At 50.6% G+C, this 13500-nt stretch overlaps 1 protein-coding gene across 1 annotated transcript in view; it reads right to left on the bottom strand.

Annotated features, from left to right (window-relative positions):
* LDLRAD4 (low density lipoprotein receptor class A domain containing 4) overlaps nucleotides 1-13500 on the bottom strand; it is a 303264-nt gene that overhangs the window by 268860 nt on the left and 20904 nt on the right.

Raw genomic sequence — 13500 nt, 5'->3', positions numbered from 1 at the left:
TTCTCCTGAAAATCCTTCCAAACCACTAACTTTGTTAAGAATTTATACAGGTTTACAATATAATACTGCATAGCTTCTAAACATTTTAGAGTTTTACTCTGTGCATTACTTTAGCCTTTAACAAAGCAGTACAAGCTAAGATTAATGACATAGGTGAGGGGGGGGGGAGATAGGGAAAGCAGGAAGTGACTTTAGCACAGCAACGCTAGTTACAGAGAATCAAGCCAAGGGCAGGATGCGATGTGTGCGGGATGCTTCAGCTGCGAAGTACCAGAAGGAAGAGTAGTTTTGAAAGCATAACATTTTGCATCCACTGACTTATCAAAATATCTCCCTTCCTCAGCGTCTTCAACAGTAAACTCAGGTAAGCACCAAGTTTTCAGATCCTCAGATGAAATTAAATCCACTTAGCCAGAACCCAAACAGCTGAGAAATTCAAATAATTGGAATTTTTGTGAGAAGGAAAATCATTACAACCACAAGACCTTAACACACAAAACGACTGGCCAACTTCCCAGTTACAGTGGCTGCCAGGACCAGGAGGGAGAGGGGAGAGGAAGGGAGGGCCAAGCCAAGAGCAGAAAGCCAGAGGAAAGGGACCAGATGCCCCCATTTGGAGGAAACTGAGGCATAGGGAGAGGAACAGACTGAGGGGAAAGGCCAGGAGTCAGCCCTGTCTGCAACCATCCTCAGAGGCACAAAATATCCTGCCACTGACGAAGAAGATGACAGGAATAATTGTGACGCTGTGGGCTCAGCTTGAAAAGCACAAGAATGAAAAGTCTGGTGAAAGAATGCCCTGGTCTGCACGAGACTTAAACCCAAACTCAGAAAGGACAGTTAGTTTACATCCATTAATCCCATACTTCGCCACCTCCCTCTTCCCTTTGACATCCATTAATTTGTTACAATCTGCCATACATAAAATAGGTAAGCAACAAGGATTTACTGTATAGCACAGGGAATTGTAGCCACCGTCTTGTAATAACCTATAATGGAATATAACCTACAAAAAAACCACAAAAACAAAACTGAAGCACTGTGCTGTACATCTGAAACTAACGCAATATTGTAAATCACCTATACTTTAATGAAAAAAAAACAAAACAAAAAACTGACAGTTAGTGACTCACAATCCAAAGCAAGCCACTACCTGGTCCCCAGCACAGCCGCTGGACACTGCTGCTCGCACAGGGGTGGCCCCAACCTCCCGAGAGCTGACAGACAACGAGGATGAACGGGGATGAGGCTGAGGGGCACCCACGTCTGAAGGGAGGGTGGCTGGTCTCAAGCTACAAGGCAACAGGAGCCAGGTCTGAGCGCAGGGAAGCATCCCAGGCATGCGAGCTGCACAGGTTGTTTTTAGAAAGTGAATTATCACGCGTAGGCTGCCCCTGGAAACCTCCACAATTCCTGAGAAAACTGTCCTTGTTCTTCTCAAATCCCACCACGTGTGAAGGGGGACTGGTGCCGCTGCTTCCAAACAAGCGAGACAGACCACCTTCTGGTGACTGTAGTGCTGCAGGCCTGTGTGTGCGTACATGCACGCACGCGCGCGTGCACACACACACGCCTCCAGGGGCTGCAAGTACAGTTTCCAAAAGTAACAAACATTTCTTTGATAATTTAAAAGTTCATGACTCTACATGATCGCATGCAGAAGCTGTTTCAAATACACTTAATTATTGGGGTCTTTTTGCAAATACGGGTGTAACTGAAGACCGCGACTCAATTTCAGAGGTCATCTCCGTAACTCAGACTTGCAGTCCAAGGAGCTTTCTACCAGCCTCCCGCTTGCCACAGGCACCCTGCTGATTGCGGCCAAGACCTTGGCCAGGACTCGGGAGATGAGGTTATTCCATGTGCAAGAGGATTTATTGGGCAGTAAGCACAGAAGATTTTCAATCTCACTGGAACAGAACAATTGCAGTCTTAGATTTGCTCTTACTCAGAATTCCGTTCATGTCAATTCTACAATCAAGTCAGTAACTCCCACCCTTTGGGGTTGGGATGAAACTGTAGCTAATGCCAGAAGGCAACCCCAAGGAGGGAGGGGCCAGGAGCCCTGCAGGACCTCCGGGCTGAGTGTGCTTTAAAGCAGCTTCCTGCCTTCCATGTACAAGCTGTGGCCAGCTACCATCTCAATGTGAACATCACTTCGGCAGCTTTCCTTTGATCTAAGACCATTGTTTGGCAATTAAAAAACAACTCATTCTCAGCCACGCCCAGCAGAAGCCCAGACCTGGAGTCTGCAGCCACAGCAGACCCTCAGAATTCTTCCGGCCTCTGGGCACAGCAGCATCACGCAGGAAAGAAAAGAAAAGGCTAAAGCCCCAGTGTGCGGCCTTCCTCAATTTGTGGCATGCACTCATCCCCCAGACTATCTGAGCAGAAGAATAAAGCAAATGTCCTGCCCTCAGGGAGCCCACAGTCTGCTTGGGAGTCTCCAGCCTCCAGCCAGCAGCAGGAAGATTTAACACTTTGTAGCAAAATGGCCTTTTATGCTTCTGGGTCCAAAGGGACCCAGAAGGGGGTGGGGTCCGGGCAAGTGCTACTCGCTCCGGCCTGGACCGCACCTCCTAGGCACTGCCTCAGCTCCCCTGAGTCAGAATCTCTAGGAATCTGCATTTCAACAAGCTCCCCAAATAATTCGTAAACATACCGACATGTGGAAAACACAGGTCTAAACCCAAATTAAACTGATCTGTGTGAGGGACAGAGGGAGGCAGCTTAGCAGTCAGAGGTGGGAGGAGATGCGGGGCTCGGGGCAGCTGAGTGAGGACTGACACCGAGCCACCCCGCCTGGGTGACCGCAGGACCCACGAAAGACCGAGGAAGCGACTAGGGAGGGGGGAGTTCACATCCTGGGTACACACTCCATCCCCAAATGACTGAGGGAGGCCCTCTTACCTTTCCTGGTGATGTAACTGCTCCGGAAAAACAGAGAAGAGGGCTGCCCTGCCCTGAGCGTCTGGAGCAGCTCATTCCTGCTACACATTCAGCAGCTGAAGATGAGCCCAGAGGAGCACGCTCCTCTCCGGGCGACATGCGGCTGCTCAGCCAAGGAGGGTGGCCTCCAGGCAGAGGGGCCAGGAAGGGTGTGGTCTGTTGGGTGGCGCTAGAGAAACAGGGTGCCACAGGCTGCAGAGGGAGAGAGGCCCAGAGAAAGAGCCCCAAGCCAGGCCACTGTGACCGCGTGGTCAGCTGTGTGTCGTTCTGGGGGTCCCAGACCAGGAGCATCAGCTTCCCTGGGGAACACGTGAGAACAAAGTCTCAAGCTCCACTCCCCACCTGCCAGTTCAGAAACTGCATTTTAAGGAGCCCTCCAGGTGATTCTGACACACACTGAAATCTGAGATTCTCTCCCTAAAGCACATAAAGGACACTCAAGGAGGGGAGAGAAAAACCAGAGGTCAAAGGCACAGTGGTCTTGGGACTTCCCTGGTGGCGCAGTGGTTAAGAATCTGCCTGCCAACACAGGGGACACGGGTTCAAGCCCTGGTCTGGGAAGATCCCACATGCCACGGAGCAACTAAGCCCGCGCACCACAACAACTGAGCCTGCACTCTAGAGCCCACAAGCCACAACTACTGAAGCCTGAGTGCCACAACTACTGAAGCCCACGCGCCTAGAGCCCGTGCTCCCAACAAGAGAAGCCACCGCAGTGAGAAGCCCGCGCACCGCAACGAAGAATAGCCCCCACTCGCCACAACTAGAGAAAGCCCGCGCACATCAACAAAGACCCAACGCAGCCAAAAATAAATAAATAAAAATAAATAAATAAATAAAAAAAAAGGCACAGCAGTCTGTCCCGAGGCTGTTGCGAAAGTCCAAGCAAGAAACACTGGGACTCGAAGGCAGTAACTACGAGTAAGAATGGAAATGGTCAGGTGAAAAAATACTCAGAAGTAAAACCACAGGACTTGGTGACACGGAGATAGACTAGATGTGCAGGGAGGAGGGGGCAGGGCCTGGCTAGGGTACCCAGCTTTAGGTCAGGTAAAAGAAAAGAGAGCTTTTATGTCATTGCACAGACAAGTCCTGCCAACGTCTGCCTCAACTTTGAAACACTCAAGTCTGTTACAAGCCACCTTGGGATCCTCCAGATTCAGGAAGATTGTACTTTAAATGGTTTTATACAACAGCACAGGTGTGAAACGCACTCAGGTGTCTTCTCCAGCTACATTCTCCAGCAAGGATCTCGAGAAGCTTTATAAACAGAAATCAATCCAGATTCAGTCTTGGAAGAAGAGAAAGGCTACAGAACTTCACACAATCCAAGCGTAGCCACTTGCAGAGAAAAGTAGGAAACAATGCTTGACACTCACCCTAATTCTGAATAGAAAGGAAACAGCACAGTGTCTAATATAAAACACATGTTAAAGGCTTCTTTGTCCAAGAATGTCATTTACCCAAGTTATTGGGCTCAGGATATGTATGAAAAACGTCCATTCTTAATTAGCTACACTCATGAAGGGCACTGTGTAACTGAACAATGGCAAATACTTCAAAAATCATTCATTTCTGGCTTTATGTTTTTACACTTATCATTAAATTTGGGTGTGTCTAATGTTCTGAATATTCTCTTTTTGAAGAGGAGCAAGGCCCACTCTGAGGATGTGACTCCAGGGAGCTGGGAAGCCATCCAGTCTCCAGGCCGCATCCTTCCCTCGGCAGCTTAGCTGGGAGCAGCAGGACCATCAGGCCTGCCTCCTCCTCGCCGTGCCCGCCATGCTGAGCCGCAGTACGCCTGGCTGGAGCCCCACTATCTGTGAGCACCGCCATCCACGAAGAGAGCTCGCAGGGCCATCAGGGAGCCAGAGAAGGAACGGGGAGGGCAAGCCATCCAGCCCAGAAGAGGAGGCTCACTGGGGCCTCAGTGGTGCCTGCAAACGGCTGTGGGGCCCACGTGGAAGGAAAGCCAACCTGCTCTGAATCACAGGCACGTTTCAACCCATCTGCACTGGCCTTGAAGGGGCTGTGTTCGAGGTGATGAGCTCCCCGTCGGCAGGGAGGTTCCAGCCATGGCTGGAGGGCTCCTTTTAGTCAAGTGACAGGACAGAGGGACGTCACACTGATGGTGCAGGTGACCACTCCTGTCCATGAGACAGAAGGTCAAAAAAGACAAGGCACGTCCTGGAGAGAAAGACTTCTTTGCGGAGGGAAGGAAATTGCGGGAGAAAGAAGAGCAGCAACAAATAATCGGCCGAGTCCAAGATGCTACACGGAGCATCTCGCCATTTGTCACTATTGTCATGTGCCCCCTTCACCCCAAACACGAACAAATTTGTGTTTGTGTAACAAGTTTGTGTAAAACCACTACTACTCAGCCATTCGTCAAGGAGATTTGAGAAAGATTTGCCAAGGGCTCTAATCCATGTTAGCCATATATGACCAAGCCAGGGTCCTGGGCAAAGAAGAGCTGGGGACGTGCCCTGTTCACAGACATCCAGGGGCGTCAGCCAGGAGAACACGTTTGCTGTTGTGCTCAAAAGAAGCTGAGGCAGCAAAGACACATCTACCAGCTGTGGCACAGGGGCCGCTCAACGGCCAAGCAATGACCATCAATAAAAATCAGCATGTGCTCTTAGGAGGTTATTCAAAAATAAAGTATAGCCTTTTCTCTTAGAGGGGAAGATGGAATGAATGCCCCTTGAGTTGTGTGAACAGCACAGATAGACAGGCAGGATAAGTAGACAGAAATAGATATAAATAACAGATAAAGATGATAGAGATGATTGATAGATAAACAGACAGAAGGTGGATATAAATAGATGATAAAGATGACTTAGATATAAAATCAGAAAACAACTGGAAGAAAATGAATCAAAAGTGTATAACAACGTAGGACACACTTAACAGAACATTCTAAGGCTTGTGGTTCCTTTTACTTAGTGCCTCTCTAAGAGCTACAACTGTGGGACGTTTCAGTATTAAGGTTCCTTTTACCCAAAAGTCAATTAGAAATCAGGAAGTAGTCACAAACTATGCAAATTCACCTTTCATTGAAGGAGGTGTTATGGGACTGTACAAGCACTCCAGGAAAACAACACCCTCCAAAACCAGAGCACATTTCAGGAACACACGGTCATCCTGATCTGAGGATAATATGACAAACTGCAACCCCCCTGCCCCAGGGGTCACTTGTCCGTGTCTAGGGGTGAACAGCGGCAGACCTGCCCTTTCTGCACAAAATTGTGAGTCTCCTTCAGAGGGCATTTTCTGGGACCTTGTTTTACAGAGGTTAAAAGGCCAGTGGTTCTGACCCAATCCTTTCTCTGCCTCCTTTGAACACTATCGTATCCAGCTAAGGAAAGAGGAAATACGCCTCTGGACAGACTGAACCACGGCCTTAGTAACAGGCTAGAAAGAAATATTATTGGCCTAAATACTGAATTCATGAACAACAAATTTATCAACTGCAAACTTCTATAAGGTGTAATCAGGTCACAAAAGCTTTTAAGGGACCTGGTAAAAGAAAGGAAAGGCAATTGTGAGAAAGAATTTAACCTTCAGGGCGCCCGCGACAGAGTCCATACCCTGAACTTCCCTCTAGTCATGTTTAAACATTTGTGTAAAGTCAGACAGAGGAAGACAAATACTATATGATCTCACTTACATGTGGAATGTAAAAAAATACAACAAACTAGTGCATATGACAAAAAAAGAAGCAGGCTCACAGATATAGAGAACAGACTAGTGATTGGTTACCAGCTTGGGAGGGGGGCAACACAGGGGTTGGGGAGTGGGAGGTACAAACTATTGGGTATAAGACAGGCTACAAGGATGTATTGTACAACACCGGGAATACAGCCAATTTTTTTTATAATAACTGTAAATGGAGTGTAACCTTTAAAAATTGTATAAAATTTTTAAAAATTAAAAAGAATGATGGGTTTTGGACAATGGAATTTCTTTTCTGAATATTAAGTAAACAACAAGGAATAGAAGCAGACACTGGAGCTCTCACATCTTTTCAGCTGCTACCTGGCCAACGTATGTGTGCTAACTTTTACTCGTTATCATCTGTCAAAACTGCCACCAGCCCTGGAGCAGGGTTTCCCAGCCTCGGCAGTACGAACATCTGGGGCTGGATAATTCCTTGTTGTGGGTGTGTCCTGTGCACTGTAGGACGTTTGCAGGCTCCCTGGTCTCTACCCACCAGATGCCAGGAGCACCTCCCGCCTACCAGTTACGACAACCAAAGATGTCCTCCTGACACAGGGAGGCAAAATCGCCTCCAGTTGAGAACCTGTGTTATAAAGCCTCCAGAGCCACAAAAAGCACCCCTCATGATGGTTAGTTTCTCACCATTCGAGGCCCCAGGCTGCACTCTGGACCCCAGGATGTTATCTTGCAGATGCCTGCCATGAACAGGTGGGTGGGTCAGGGCAAATCCACCACCATGAGTGGCACCTTCTACCAAAGGCCAGTCTAACACACGCGACCATAAAGGAACAAAGGCAGGCGTGGGGTTCCTCTCTGGCCATCAGAAGAAGGGCTGCATCTCAAATGCATGCCTTCACACCAGGCTTCTGGGGACCGCTAAAAGGGAGGTTTTCAAAACAGTCCTTTTCCACAGGAGCCAGGCCTCTTCACTCTTTAACATCCAATTCACTAGGCCTCGAGGCCTGGGGCCTGGCCCCTGGCCGGCAGGTCACCCCCACCCCACCCCACCCCCAGCTCCCCGCTGCTCCTGCACTTAGCAGCAGCACCTTTAACTGGAAATGATTTGTGACAGCTCATAAACAGCTCTGAACACAAACCATTGTCAAAGGAGGTATTAACAAATTTGCACTTCTGAGCTCCCACACAGGCAATTTTCTCATCATTCTGACAAGAGAAACGTTTAAGGAAAGCGCAACAAACAGTTCTGAGATCTATGGGCAAGGTTTTCCAAATAAGCGCACCAACACTCGTCAAACAGCTATTGCATTTCAGCAATTTCCTCTCACCCCAGCAGGTGCAGCTAAGACACAGGTGCCGACACCTGGGCTCCCCCTGGGCAGTCCCCCTCCTGACCCTTTCCGTAGAAGAGAGAGGGCTCCCTCCTGTGTGCCAGCACCCATTCCGGCTCACCAGGCTCAAAGCATCTGTGGCTACCAGGCCACCAGAGATACCGTGGGGTCCCTGCTCACAGCAGCCCTACAGACCCGCTGGCATGCAGGGGATTTAAGCCTGGATCCCTGGGGTGATGCTGCCCCAAAGCAGGACTTGCCTCACTCAGCCCCTCCAGTCCCCGGGACCCTGTTAGGAGGCAGATTCTGACCGTGGGTAGGGGTGGGGACCAATGTGCATTTCTAATCAGTGACTCAGATAACAGAGGCAGGAAAGGGGCCTGAATTTAAAAGAGGAGCGATTTCTACTCCCAACACAGAGAGGCCCCACCTCAAATAGAGAAGGAGGTTCCAGAGGAAGGAAGCAGACTTAGATCCACCCAGCTTCCCGCTGCTGTTCGGGGCGCTTCCCGGATCTGTGTCCCGTTGACACATAACTGCTGCTCTAATTCCAACAGCACGCAAGGCTCTGGAGCTGTGTGGGAACGCGGCGCCCTTTTTCTGGACTTGAGACTGTGACAGCCTCCTCTCCCTCGGCCCGACATCACCCAGAGGCCCCGTGAGTCCTAAGACAAGACATTGCTGTCCCCAAGCCTGGACCGGCTCCTTCCACAGAGCCCTGGGGGCCAACCAGGACCATGCATGCACGAGTGCACACGAACAAACATGCACACACACATGCCTGCACACGCGCACCTGCGCGCCCTCCCGGCTCCTCTCCCGCAGCACAACCTGCAACACTCAGACAAGCTCCGGCCTCCAGGCCTTTGCACAGAGCTCCCTCGGCCTAGAATCTTCCCAAATGCCACCTGGGCCGCTCAGGGGTCCCTGCTCAAATGCCACCTCACTGAGGAGACCTGCCCTGACCCCCAGCCACGGAAACCCACCTTATGTTTAACAGTAGAGCTTTTGAAGTTAAAAGAATCAGGGGGTTTTCTTCTAAATGTTCTGTTCTCATCTCGTTACCCGTGAGCATGTTTGCTGATTCAGGTCACTCTGGCTAGAGTAGCGCATGTCCTATTCCATCCCAGCCACGAATGGAAAGACAATTCTGGACGTGGCTGCGAGAGCAAACTCCACGGCTGGAGTTCTAGGCCCAGCTCTGCCCCAAGCAGCCGAGCGGTCCCCAAGCAGCCCGGCCCTATCTGCACCCGGCCTCCCTCTTCTGTGCCTGGGAGACCCTCCCCACACCCCCTGCCAGTCTCCCCACTGCGGCCAAGAGAAAACAGTTCATCATCCACTGCACAGTCTCAGGAGGGGAAACCCTTAGCCAGCCCGGCGCCCGGGCAGCTCTCCCCCACTGCACATCCCTCCCAGGGAACCAGGGGACCCCTCCCGTGTTCATGCCCTCCTGGCTCTCCCAAGGGGCCAGTCCACCTTTACTCACAGTACTGCCTGGTCACCACGCCCCCCCACCTGACGGTCAGCTCTGAGACAGGCTGCGCTCACAGAGCATAAAGGGACAGGTACAGCCCTGTGCCCAGTCAAGAAAGTGTGCTCATTCCTACAGAAAATGAAAACGTGATAGATTCTGATCAGCAGGCCTTTAGGAGAATATCAAAAGACTATTCTGAATTCCAGGGTGTTCTGTTTTCGATGAATCCATTCCTCTTTTCCTTCCTGCCTGCAGGATTTACAGGGCAACACACCACACCTCCCCTTACCAGTCATAATCAACCCAGAAGAACCTGCCTGCTGATAACGAATCAGTCACAAGAAAGATGTCTCAGACACCCTGATGCTAGTTTACCCTGCAGGCTTGGGAGTTCCTTCAAAGAGTGGGGAAAAGGAGAAGAAAGAAAGGGCTTTAAATATCCCTCTTTCTAGATCCACATTAGTCTCTATAAAGAAATAGAGGAAATGACACCGTCAGTGAAGACTTGAGCGTGTTCCTGCTGAGACGGCAGAAGACACAGGAGGCTGTCTGCCTCCCCCACAGAGGCTGCCTGCCTCCCCCACAGAGGCTGCCTGCCTCCCCCACAGAGGCTGCCTCCGGTCAGGGGAGGCCATTTCCCCAGGACAGCAGCTCCCTGAGTCCACGAGGCTGCAATGCCCATCGCTTCTTCCTTCCTTCCGTCCTTCTCCTATGGCACCGACAGTGCATCCAGGCGGTGCCCCCCTGGGATGGGGCCCAGGCCAGAAGAGGTGGTGGCCAGGAGAGTGCAGGCCGGGACCCTGGGCCTTGGACCCCCGAGTGCACATTGGTTTCACACCATCTATGCCCTGAGGCCTCGTGGCCCAGGCAGAGGTTTGGAAAATGAGCAAAATGCCAAGACACAAAATAAACAGAAGAAAAGCCAGACAGGACTACATGACACAATGCCAGGAGCAAGGACAGCCCCTTCACAGACCCCCCCTGCAGACCCCCACCCTCCCCATGCAGGGCCCCCCCACAACCCCGCCTGACTCACACACCAGCCCATGGCATCGCAGTTCCTCGCCCCATGTAGTTCAGTGGTTGCCACACGCCTCATGATTGTCCAAGGTTCTACCCTGTGGGGTGTGGACCCGGTCCCATGAGGACAGTGTGACCCACACTTATGTGACAGATGCTTCAGCATCTACCCATAAGGAACTCCTGACACTTCAGATGATTAAGTGCAGAGGCCGGGCCTTGTCGCCCCCTTCCTGATGCACTGGGACCCACCAGGTTAGGTTTCCACCCAAAGTTGCAACATCAGCAGGGCCTGCAGAAGCGCACGGTGGGCATCCAAGGCCCCCGAGGCCAGTCCCCCAGTCAGCACAGGGCTGGGGCGCTGCCCAGGTCCCCAGCACAGTAAGTGACCACAGCAGGGACGAACGCACATCTGCAGATGAGCTTCAGCAATGACATCAGGTTTTCGTCAAACTTCATTCACAACGAGCAGACTTACTCCATCAACACGCACTGTTCCCTGCTGGAAGACCCAAGTCCCCTTCAGACAATCCGATTTCTATGGATCCACAAGAAAAGCATTCTTTTCAATTTGCCTTCTTTGGTCACCAGGGCTGAGGTTTCATACAAACACTAACTTGCCTTAAAGACCAGTAAGAAAAGCGTCCGGCCTCCTCCAGGCACTGGGCACAAGGTCTGGAATTCCACAACTGGGTAAAGCAACTGTTACATCCCCTTAAAATGTAAATAACCCCAAGGGATCAACATTGATAACGCTATCGCTATTACCACCTTGGTGTGAAGTAGCTTAGCAGTTAAACCTATAGACCTATTTACTAGTAGGCTGGTAGTTCATTCATTCACTCAACAAACAATTACCAGATAATGCTAATGGGGGAGATGTCTGTGTCAGGCACCAGCCAATAACTGGGGAAAAGCACAAGAAAGAAGGAGCACATCGGAGCAAGGGCATCAGGGTGACTTAGGGATCCCCGGCACCTGGGGAAGGTGGGCACAGAAGCCAGGCCACAGTTATCCCGTTAAAGAGAGAACCTCTCCTCTCTGCGCTGAGGTCTGGCACCTACAATCACACAACTCGAGCAAAGTGGAGTGACGTGGAGCTGGGTGGGCTCACGCCGAACAACAAACGTAAACTGAATGTGGCAAAGGCTCTGGAGTGAGGGTGTCCGCCCGCAAACCCTGCTGCTCGTCCCTCCCATTCAGAGCATTCTTCCTGGAAACTAGCGGAAAGCAGGGAAGGATCCGACCCGGTTCTCACTTCAAGGTGTTTCAGGAGCAACTGCAGAGCATCAGGAAGGGGCCCCGTGATGACACACAAGGAGCACGCGGCCAGGCACAGACTTCGCAGGCCTCCTGCGCACACACAGGAAGGGCACCACTGAGGTCACAGTCACTCGCTTGAGGCCAGCTCGTCCAGCAGGACATGATTACTGGTGGGGACAGAAGTGAGATAAACCACATGCTGATCGCAGTTGAGAAAGGGGACCAACTCGGACTCACTGCTCTTCTCTACATTCATAGTTTGAAATTTTACCATAGTAAGAAGTTGAAAATAAGACTGCTGGAAGAATGAAAAACAGCAGTGGCTGAATGCAACACACATATGGGACTGAGTCTGGGAACAGAGAGGGTTTAGTAGGAGAAGTGGTAAGACCCAAGTAAGCCTGTGCCACTTTGTGCCTTGTGATGCAATCACCATGGCCTGATGTGGTATCAGGTGCCAACACTGAGGGGAGCTGGATGAAGGGTACAGAGGAACTCTGCACCACCTTCGCAACTCTTCTGTAAATATACAATTACTGCAAAGTCCTTGATAGAAAGCTTTAAAAAAAAAAAAAGCAGAGGCGTAATGGTAGAAAGGGAATGGATGTGGCTTTTAAAACCCTGCAGCCATCCTGAAAACATAACCCATAATTCCTACTACCTCCTGGCACCTAAAAAGCTGCCCAGGTTGGGGACTTCCCTGGTGGTCCAGTAGTTAAGGCTTCACCTTCCAATGCAGGGGGTGCGGGTTCAATCTCTGGTCAGGGAGCTAAGATCCCACATGCCTCCTGGCCAAAAAACCAAAACATAAAACGGAAGCAATATTGTAACAAATTCAATAAAGACTTTAAAAATGGTCCACATCAAAAAAAAAAAAAAAAAAAAATCTTAAAAAAAAAAAGCTGCCCAGGTTGGAATCTGAAAGTCTGTGTGGTGAGAATGGATGTGTTTCCAGTTACAACGTTTGGAGACCTTGGGTTTCCCTGGGCCTTTTTCATCCTGAGTTTGCCATCACTGTATCTGCCTGCAATGAATAATCAGTTGCTGTCAGGAAAATTTTTTAAGAGCTTGTGGATAAAAAGGCATCACAGACTTTCAGGAACAAAGTTAACCTAGTTTTTAAAATCTCGACATCACTTGTGATCTACCTGCAGGACTGTTTAACCCTGAGGGTTAAGTGCAAATGTTCTCATTTCTAAGTGTGACTAACAGAACGTCAGGAGTGCACCTGGGCCTCCGAACGAACTGGCCAAACACTGCACTAGGAGAGGACAGCCCCTAACACAGCTCCCTCCACGGCTCAGCTCCAGAGGCCAATTTTCCAAGTCACTGACAAAAACGGGGATTCTGTCACCGTGGATCACGTTTCTTTACAGAACCCAGCCCACTCCTACGCCTAAGCCAGCCAGTCAGCAGCGGCCAGTTGTCTAGCTGGGGCTGGGGCATTTGTGTTTTGCATTATGGGGGGGACTGAAGGGAACACCTTACAGACACCTGACCACAGATTTCTGCGAGTGGTTCAGACACGGCCATGGGAGAGCCCACACGTGTCCCAACAAAGAGCTGCAGAAATGCACGAGTGTGGGAAGCGAAGGTCCCCAGGGCCAGCCCTCTGGACACAGTCTGCTCTCAGCATGGGCAGAAGCACGCAGGGCTTGATGGCCATGATGGCCACGACCTCAGGACCCTCTGCGGGTCACCAGCACAGTGTCCTATGCAGTGAGCTCTTTAGTGAATGCTGAACGGTGATTTTAGACGATATGGGTTATCTGGATTTATCGTTGT

The sequence above is a fragment of the Balaenoptera borealis genome, assembly GCF_965194805.1.
Source record: "Balaenoptera borealis genome assembly, chromosome: 14".
Lineage (NCBI taxonomy): Eukaryota > Metazoa > Chordata > Mammalia > Artiodactyla > Balaenopteridae > Balaenoptera > Balaenoptera borealis.
This window is presented reverse-complemented; position numbering and strand designations above follow the sequence as displayed.